Here is a 10,542-nt window from a genome sequence, read left to right as displayed (position 1 = left end):
TTGATGACTAAATTAACCATCTACATTGAAGAAGATTGCTGTTAACTACTGAACAACAGCTGTTGACAAAATTATGATTTTATGCCACCGGAAGCTTCCAGAGGGTAGTTGGTGATCTTATTGGAGTTTACATCTCTACTGTGTGCAGATATCTTTCAAACTACCATTAAATAAATTTAAAAAGTTTTTTGTATAGTGATACAGATGTCTACAATAAGAATGAGGTCTTGTTCTTGTTTAACGAATAAGAATAAGAGGTTAATGTTACCTATGGTTCTAAAATGGCGGCTCGTCTCTGATTCAAGGAAACAGAAGAAAGAAAACAGTGGGGATGCATATTCTAACCTAACCTAACCTATCCTAATAAATTACCATAATTATTACCAACCAAATTATTAGAATAGGTTAGGTTAGAACGTGCGTCCCCACTGTTTTCTTTCTTCTGTTTTCTTGAATCAGAGACGAGCCGCCATTTTAGAACCATAAGTAACCGAATAAGATCTTGCTGTGAGCAGACCGACAAGGAAACGGTGAAGAAAATTTGTTTTGTATCATCTCCCAAGCGATATTTTTCATCCCCAGAATAACCTTTCTCCTCAACTGCAGGATAATTTTTTATAACTTCCGCGAGGACACTTTTTTCTGCTTCGGAAAAATTCCGGCATGATTTGAACACCATTGTGTTTGTCGCCATTTTTCTGACATCATAAATGAATGACCCGATTGGTTAAACGACACCTGAGAGAGGGAAGTTACAGCGAAGAAAGTAAGAGCCAACGTTTTGCCAAGATTCGTTTAGATGATGTTCAGAAATAGACTACCGTCGTCTTTGCAACACATTTTAAACCACGGTTCTTCCAGCCAACGTCTAGATGCCGTTCAGCTGTTAAACATTATTTAATGTAAACTCTGTCTCTGCAATCAGCTGTAAGTGACTAACTCTTAACTTTTGCAGTTTTTTAATAATAAAGTATTCTTATTACATTCAACATATTCTATTTGATACCATATACAGATATGTAAAAATTCCAAACTATTACATAAAATTTTATAACCACTTATGATTCTCTATCTATGATATATACACACACACACATAAAGAATATTTTTTCATTAACTTTAATTATTCTTTATTCATTTATATTTTTAATACCTTTTTTAAATATTTAATGATATAATATATAAATAAAATTTAATATAACATCAAAACATATAAAATAATAATTTCCAAATTATATAAAATGTATATCTTGTTATATTTGTTTCTGATAGAAGAAATACTCACTGTATGTATGTATATGTCATAAAAAATATTTTTCTGTTAGTTTATGATAAAGTTTTAATTTTGTAATAATTATAATAACCTAATTTTCAAATTAAATGATGTTTGGCATAAATTTCAGAAACTGAATTTATTAGAAAAATTATTTTACATCATTTATTTTTAGTTTATTGTCTTTAATAACATTTTCATAATGTAAATTTACTTTGTTTCATTAAGTTAAACTTTAAAATTATTTAAATTAAAAGAACTGGAAACAATCTAACATTAAAAAAGTAATCAGTATATGTAATTTAAATTTTTATGATTATTAAAATATAAGTCAAGAGTATAGAGTGGAAAAATTCCACTTATGACAGAGTATAAAACTTTATAAAAATATATGCAGGAAAAAAAAATTTCTTGATATTGATATTTTCAATAGGCCTATATATCCATTCGGTATCAAAATTTCTTTTCCTGAACTCTGTATAATTATTATTCAAATTAATATGAAAAATGTGTAAGTTAAACTGATTTAATATTTCTTTTATGATTAAAAAAGAAAATGTCTTTCAACTGTTCATATAAATAAGTTATTGCTGTTTTGCAGAAATTCTGAATGTAATTTAGGGAAACTTGGATTTAAAAATGTTAATAATTAATAAATCCTATAAATCCTTTGTTAAATTAGATATTAAACTAAAACCATGGTTCTACATTTAAACTGAATTTATGGACATTGTTAAAAAGGCAATGTACTAGTAGAATGACCAGTAAATAAAAAAAAGTAGTTACATTTAGATTAACATTTGCAATTAATCATAAACATGCTTAGTGAAAGACCATTAATATAAATATGTATCTATAATCTTAATTAAATGATATCAATGAATTTAACAAACAGTTTTGAATTGATGATATATTTGATAAATGAAAAATTAATGTTAAATTTAAAAATTTACATTTTTCAAGTGAAATAAAAAGGGCCATCACTGTAAATGTATATAGTGTAATGGAAGATACGTAATGAAGACTATTTTTCATATTTCTACAGCTTTTATAAAATGTTATATTTACCCATTTTTACCAATATTTTCAAACTTACTCTGTATGTTAGATAATATGTTTTAAAATTATAAAACAATCAAACATTTTAAGGCACTTTGTTGAATAGTAAAAAACATTTTACTGTAATAATTACAGTATAAAATATTTTTAATTTATATATTAAAATATATTTTTTAGAAGTTTAAATTAAATTTACTGCAAAAGTTTAATTTTTAAATTCAGGTTTATTTTTGAAGTTTTAAAAGCAGAGTTTTATTTTTATTTTTTAATTTAAATATTATCTTCTATATAGCAATATGAAAACTATACACTCAAAGCCATGTAATGATTTTTGTTCAATGTATGAAAACCAGCTATGTATATATATATACTGTGCATATGTATGTATTATTCATTTTCAATGTAAAGTTATAAATCTTTTCCAGATGTAATTAGTTTTAGTTTTAATTTACATGCTAGTGTATTATTTTCATTTAACTGATTTAAATTTTCTGGAAGCATTTACTCTTAAACAAAATTTATTAATGGTTAATTAAATTTAATATACAATTTAAATATAGGCACTTACTACAGACAGAAGGATCTTCATCTGAATTATCCCCACAATCATTTTCAAAATCGCACTGCCACTTGTTAGGGATACATTTTCTATTGGCGCACTTAAATTCTGTTGGAGAACATGTTCTGATTTCTAAAAATAATAATAAATATAAATTATTTCTTAATTAATTAATTAATTATTTATAATAAAAATGATAGATGGTAAAACATTTCAAAAAATTATACTAATATAAAGTTCATTTTTAATATGACGCTAATATGACAATTTTAGTCTCTGTAATCCAAATTCTTGGTAGACAAATCTCACAGCAATTTAAAACTTATTGGCAAATTAAATTTATTTTGTGATGTAGTCTTTACAAAATAAATTTAATTTGCCAATAAGTTTTAAATTGCTGTGAGATTTGTCTACCAAGAATTTGGATTACAGAGACTAAAATCGTCATATTAGCTAATATACAGCAAACCATTTATATATATTTTCAAGTTCATTTTATTGATCTAGGTGTGATAGAAAACAGCAATATAACACATGGACAATCAGCCAAGACGAAATGCCTTCCAGGACTTTCTATGGAAAATTGGCCCTGTTTGGGTGTTAAACACATGAAGAAAACCTGGAAATTGCCACGTGAACAGTCTGTTGGTCACATGGAGTTTTCCAGTGTTCAATGGTTCTATCCACTTGGCCATTGATAGGCCCTTACCATACTGATTTATATTTTTAAATCTACAAAATGTATAAAATTAAATTAATTTTATTCAATTAAAGATTATCTGTTTGTTAACATAATGATAAAATTTTGCAATATAAGAACATTTCAAAAAAGCTAATACACAAAGAATTTTCTAACTATATAAGAAACAAATACTGTACATATTTCTCCAAGCAATAAAAACAGCTGTTATTTAAATAGCTGTGTATTAATCAAGATTATAATACTAATTATAAATAAAAGAAGTTAAATTTAGAGAGATTTACAAAAAAATTCATTAAATTAGAGAATAAAAGCATCATTATTATAATACTAATTAAACTAAACTAATGTCGTAATTTTGATCATTGTTTACCATTTGCCCCGATTCTTACGAAAAACAAACCCATTAAAAAATAAATTTAAATATAATTACATACAGCAATTTGTTACTATAAATTTAATAAATATTCATTGATAAAAATGATTATATGTATATTATGATGAAAATCAAACACTTTAAAACTTTTGAAAACTTTTTAATTAAATCAAGAAATATCACATTTTTAAGGAAGACAGATATAATAAATTTAGTAAATGTCTAGTAGATGTATATCTTTCTTAAGGATCAAATTAAATTTTTCCTGCCCTTAATGGAGAAAAATGCATAGTTACTGTAATGACAATGAATCACAATCATATCTGATTATAATGGGTGTTGTTAAAACTTAGTATACATACTTTATTTTAGTTGAACAACAGAATATATAACTTTAGAGAAAAAAAAATCATCATCAGAGAACTAGTTTCAAAAATAAATATTTAAATTTCTTAGATGAATGATAATCAAAAGATAATGTTTTATGCATTTAACTTAATGATATGATATATACTTTTTGCACAAGTTATAATATCATATCAATAATCAATTAAAAATAATAAAAACAACAATGTATATCTGCCGGTCAGATTTCTATATAGACTAGACAGACTTAATAGAATTAACAGAAAATTACATACTTAAATAAATCCATCACAAAGATGACAGGTAAAGATTATTTATTTATGAAAGATGTATAAAAATTTTACATTATTTGCAGTCTTTCATAAATTTTAAATAAGTCGACTTTAATTTTATAGGATAAAAGTTGAGCTTTCAAGTAATTGCTGAATTATACATAGATTATTTTAATTACATTTAGACGTAATTTTCTAACAAAATTCCAAATTCATTATCTGCTTACAAATTGTAATTAAATAAGATTTATTAATTTAATAAAAATACAAGTTTGGACATTTTTGTTTTGTGCACTCAAATATGTAAATTTTAATTTGATAAAATCAAAATATGCCAAAACTTTAACATTATATAAATAAAATATTTCACTTATATAAGGAAATTCAAAAATTAATTATAATACTAAACAATATTACAGTAATAATTTTGAATGACTTAACAAACCGCAGCTACAGCGTGAGATTCATATTTTTCAAACACAGCACTATGCTTTATATTTTATTTTCATACCCATTTTCTCTTAGCATTTTTTATTTCTTGCTTAGAGATCATATTATCTCAATATAACAATGTTTATTCTAATTAAACACAGACATTAAATATTTGATTTATTTAGAAATGATGCACAATTTACTTCTATTTTATTTTACGATGCAAAGTATATTTTATGAGATGTACGCATCACTAAATCTTATAAAGACATGTATTTAAAATGCCTCAGCATTGTTCTTTTAGACTACGAAATATAAATGTACAACAATTATATCTTTCAAACATTCAAATGCATTAATTTAAATTTTCATATAATTTCATTGTGATGTTTTATATATATTAAATATTAAAGCAATAAACCAGCCCGAAAATTCGGCTTTGGTTGGTTTATTGCTTTAATATATCGGGTTGGCTATTGACGTTTGTTTATGTTTATATATTGGATATGCTGAACAAAAATTGAGTTACATATATATATAAACTTAATTTTACATCAACTCTGTCTTGAGAAAAAGACAGGAGAAATCATTATTAAACTCAGTTCCTATAAGATTTCTTCACTTAGGTATAAGCAAATTCTTTAAAAATGAATACATTAAAATGTATTCATTTATAATTTTCATACATTTTCAGTTTTATCTGTAGTTGATAGTGAAATATAGATTGAAGAATTTAATTAGTTATACCTTAATTTATGTTGGAATAACAGAATAAATTCTCAATTAAAAACAACACTTATAGAATTTAATTTATATGGTACATTAACAGAACTTAATGAAGTGCTACACATTTGTTATCCTTCCACCGATCCTTGAAAAATACACTGACACGAATGAACAGATTTGTTTTAACCAAATTTAGTAATTTGATAATTTATAATCTTTCAGTTTGAAGATCTTAATGGTATGCAAATTAAATTGGCATTATTATTCAAAAATTTATCATCCAAAATGTGGTAATCAGTATTTAACAGCAGATTTTTATGCTATGTTTGATAACTGAAGGAATGTACTGGTACATAGGTAGTCCCATCAATTGTTATGTATCTGATGAATGATATAACTTCTAAGTATATTCATAGAATATTGAATAATACTTACATTAAATCAATATATCTAATATTATCTCTAAGCTTGTAAAAGTTCTCTTCTAAAATAACATAATTTCAAAGTTTAAGATTTCTAAAATCAATAATATTAAAGCATTATTGTATTATAATTTCTAAATATGTAGAATGTTAGATGAGTGAAAAAAATATTAATGACAATGTAACAGATCAAAGCAATTTTTCAAAAGTTGATTTATTAAATAAACATTTCTGAAAAATATATTCTGAACATTTGTAAATATTTTTCATTTATTTTTTAAATAATATTTATTATACAAATATACAAATTTTCAGAACAATTACATGTACAGGTTTTCCATAAATTACCTTTACAACTTCGATCAATCAATATAAAAATTAGGAATTGAAATATTTTCATGCAGTTTCGTTTTAATGCAAAATTTAAATTTATAAGGTTTTTATACAAATATTTCTTTTCACTCACAAGTGTGACTGTGAATGATGACATCAAGATTTCTATATAACAATTTTTAGCAACGGAGAAAAATATTATCTCAGTATGTCATGCGTAACTAGAAGTGATTGTCAAGTTGTATCAAACTTTGTAAAATTAAGTTTTATGTTTTGTATATAAAAGAACCACGTGGAAATATTTAAATTCCTGATTTATATATTGGTGAAAAGTTACAAAGATAATTTATGAATATTAATAGTTATAAAATCTTAAGTGATTCTATAATATATTATCCAAAGTCAAGAGCTGATATGGGGCCTAGGGTAAAGTGGGCACCTCTGGCTGATTTTTTAGAACAAATGAAATACATGGAATGTTTCTTTATTAATAAAAAGCAGTGTTAAATACTTTAGTTTTTATTAGTAAAAACAATTTTTAGAGGTAGGAACCACTGCAGATCCTTAAGTTTTTTCTAAACTTGGGAAAAAATTCCTAGCTCTCCCTCTTGATAGTCCTGGTTCAAAGCAACTATGAGTTAGAAATCTAAATGTATATGGACATATAAATTTAAGTTTCAGTAACAAATATCTGCTAAGATATTACTTTTAAGAAAGAACACTTTGTTTACTACTGAAATTATTTTACTTTTTAATCTGAATTTTTGCTTGTACTAATTGCATAATTAAAGTTAATTAATATGCAGCTTTTAAATATTTTAATTGCAATTATCACACATTTTTGCCCTTCAATAACATTGTTTAGTTAAACAAATATAGTCAATGATATTTCAACTATGCAACGAGAAAGAAGTGTAAAAAAAACAGATCAACAATTAAAAAATTCTTCTTTACTCTTATAGCAATTTATAACAGCAAAATTTTTTGTTGTCATTACTGAAGTTAATCTATCAACTATATCTGTTAAATTTACTAATTTGAATGTAAATTTATAATTGATTAAAAATTCATATATGTCCTTATAACAAATCCTACCTTATATGTGATATAGTTATTTTATAAAATAATTTCTTGGACAAGATAAGCATTTTTAATAATTGCCAATTTAGTATAATGAAACTTGATCTACTTCTATAAAAATTGGCGTATCATTTTCATTAAAAAAAATATATATATATTCTGTAATATTGTATTGATATACACCTGAATAAGTTGAATATTTTCAATAGACATTTGCAAAGAATCTTTCAATTCTCCCCACTTTTGTGACCTTGCTTCTACTGACTTCTTTCTATTGGTAAGGTCAAGGTTATTTTGAATGAACAGTATTCAAAATATACAAAGAATGAAAAAAATATCGTATGCCCGGTTAGATTAGTGGGTAGAACCAAGCAAATTTATGTAAAAGAAAATTTTAAAAATAAATAACAACAATTTATAGTTGCATAAAACTTATAATAATAGTTCAATATGTGCCAAGGGAACATTTACAAACTTAGAATAATCCATACTTAGGAAAGAATAAATTGAATGACAATGTAAAAATTTGTATCATTTTTAATTAATAAACAGGTAGCAAAACACATGCATTAGATTAGGTATTTTATTATAGATTTGGTTATTAAAATATTGATAAAATTTTTGAAGAATAATTCAAATGAAATGCTGCTTATTTAAGGAAATCAATTCTAAATTTATTAAAACTAATGTTTTGGACTCATCAAAGACAAACTTCATCCAAAAAAAAAACAAAAAGAAAAAAAAATGAACAAGTTTATTACACATTTTTACTTTTAAACTAGCAACATTTTATTTCAACTATTCACTACGGTGGCAAGTTTAATTCATTTCAAAAAAAAAAAAAAAAACTTGCATAGATAATAATAAAGCAATAAATCTTTTAATTACAACAAAATTAACAAATATAAATTTATAGCTTATTATTTTAAAAACATATTCATTACTATACCCTAAACATTTACCAAAATTTTTGATATATTCCTGTTTATTCACAAAATATTACAATTTTCAATTAAAAAAAAAAAAAGTGCCTACTAAAACTACCAACTAATTTAACTAGAAAATGTTTTAAAAAAAGCAAGGATAGGGGAATTAATTGTTAAGAAGTCAAAGAAGTACCACTTATAAAACATGCTTAGTTCTAACCAGTTAATAATTTATAATAATAAAAAAAAAAAAATCATCATACACCAGTAAGAAGTTACAACCATTCTGGACAATCCAGACAAACTAGATTTTTGATTGATTTGAATTTAAATGACAAATTTAATAGGAAAAACGATATATAATATTTATTCAGAATTTGAAAAAAAAAATTCATTATATGTCTGCTTAATTTTCTTTAAAAAAATTTCCGCAGTGAAGACGTCTGAAATTTTCCAAAAAACCCTATATATTTATATACACAGTATATACGAGCTAGGAAGGTCGTGATAAACGAAACAGGGTAAACAACCAGGTACAAAACTAGTTTCATAACCGCACACTAGTCATAGAGAGCCTAAAGCAAGGTCAGTGGACTAGTCAAATATCGGTAAGATAAAGGGGAAGACTGGATGACGATTTGGCCCTGTGCCAGACATTCCGAGACTGATGACGTACACATCGCACCACCGCAACCAACCAATGACTAGTATTCGGAGGTGTGTCACCGGTGTGTAACGCTATAGCTACCTAAATACCAAGGGCGAAGCGCCATCGAGAAATAGGAAAAAAAGAAAAAAAATGGTCTGGATATCTTTCCTAAAGGTCGACGTAATCTAAATTAAGTACAGTAGCATCTTGTTAAATGGCATACAGATTTGGACGATTTTAATAACGAAATTTACTTCTATTTGAGTGAAGAAAAAATAATAATAAATCAAGAAAGGATCGTCAATAACGTCTACTTGCATTTAAAGACTAGTTTTTGTGGATAATTATTTAAAATTTTGCGAATGTATCATCATTTTTTATTTTTTATTATTAAATATAAACAATGAACTAACTTATAGTAGATACGGCGATGAATGAAACGACTTCCTCTTAATTCAAAATGAGCAACGAATTATTTAAATATAGAAGATTCGTACTATTATAATATTTTTTTAACATATATACATTGGATTTAAAAAAAAAGAATTCCCATAACTTCCGCATTGACAGATAATTTTTTTTTTCTCATTAAAAAGTGTCCGTGCAGATTAGTTTCTAAATTAAAATTATGCATTGAAATTTTTCTATTGTGTAGGTATTATAAATAGGAAGCGAGATTTTATTAGATCTTAAGCATTATTTTACCTTACTGTAATACTCTAAAATAAAATTGCAAGGACATAATTTAAGAGCGCCGCAGCGACTCGATTAACGAAAGGCGATTATTAAAATCGGCCAAGGTCCTGGAGTCTGGTAAAAGTGCAGCCAGAGAAACGAAAATTGCAACGGGGTTAATGATTCTGATTCGTTACAACAGCGGAAAGTTATATTAGAAATTCGCTTAGGAAAGGGGGGAAATTTAAAATTAAATTAAAATCTGAACGGGGTATTTTTAAATTAATTTTTTTTTTTAAAGATTTATCTTAAAGTTCTTTTTTCTCGATGAACCGTGACAAAGATCTCTCTCTTTGATGTCCCCGATTTTTCTGAAGTGTCATGCTCTGTGATTTATAAGTATTCGATACGTTTTTAAAAAAATTATTTAATTCAATTTAATATCGAATTTTAAATGGGAAAATGCGGCATTAGGTTTTAAAAAATTTAAAAAAGATTAAAGCTTGTGTCGTGGCACAAATCCAGATTTAACCTGTACAAAAGATTCAGTGTTGAATTGTGGTTTGCCAAATATACTTTCAAGGCTTCCTGCATTCACTCAGGAAAATTTTTATGAGGAATTTCTTTGGAATAGTGATTCACTTTAAGGTTTAATACTGGAATGCAAAACAAGGATTTCTTTTGAATATGGATT

Source organism: Centruroides vittatus, unplaced genomic scaffold (genome assembly GCF_030686945.1).
Source record: "Centruroides vittatus isolate TY-2023 unplaced genomic scaffold, ASM3068694v2 scaffold_1172, whole genome shotgun sequence".
Taxonomy (NCBI): Eukaryota; Metazoa; Arthropoda; class Arachnida; order Scorpiones; family Buthidae; genus Centruroides; species Centruroides vittatus.
This window is presented reverse-complemented; position numbering follows the sequence as displayed.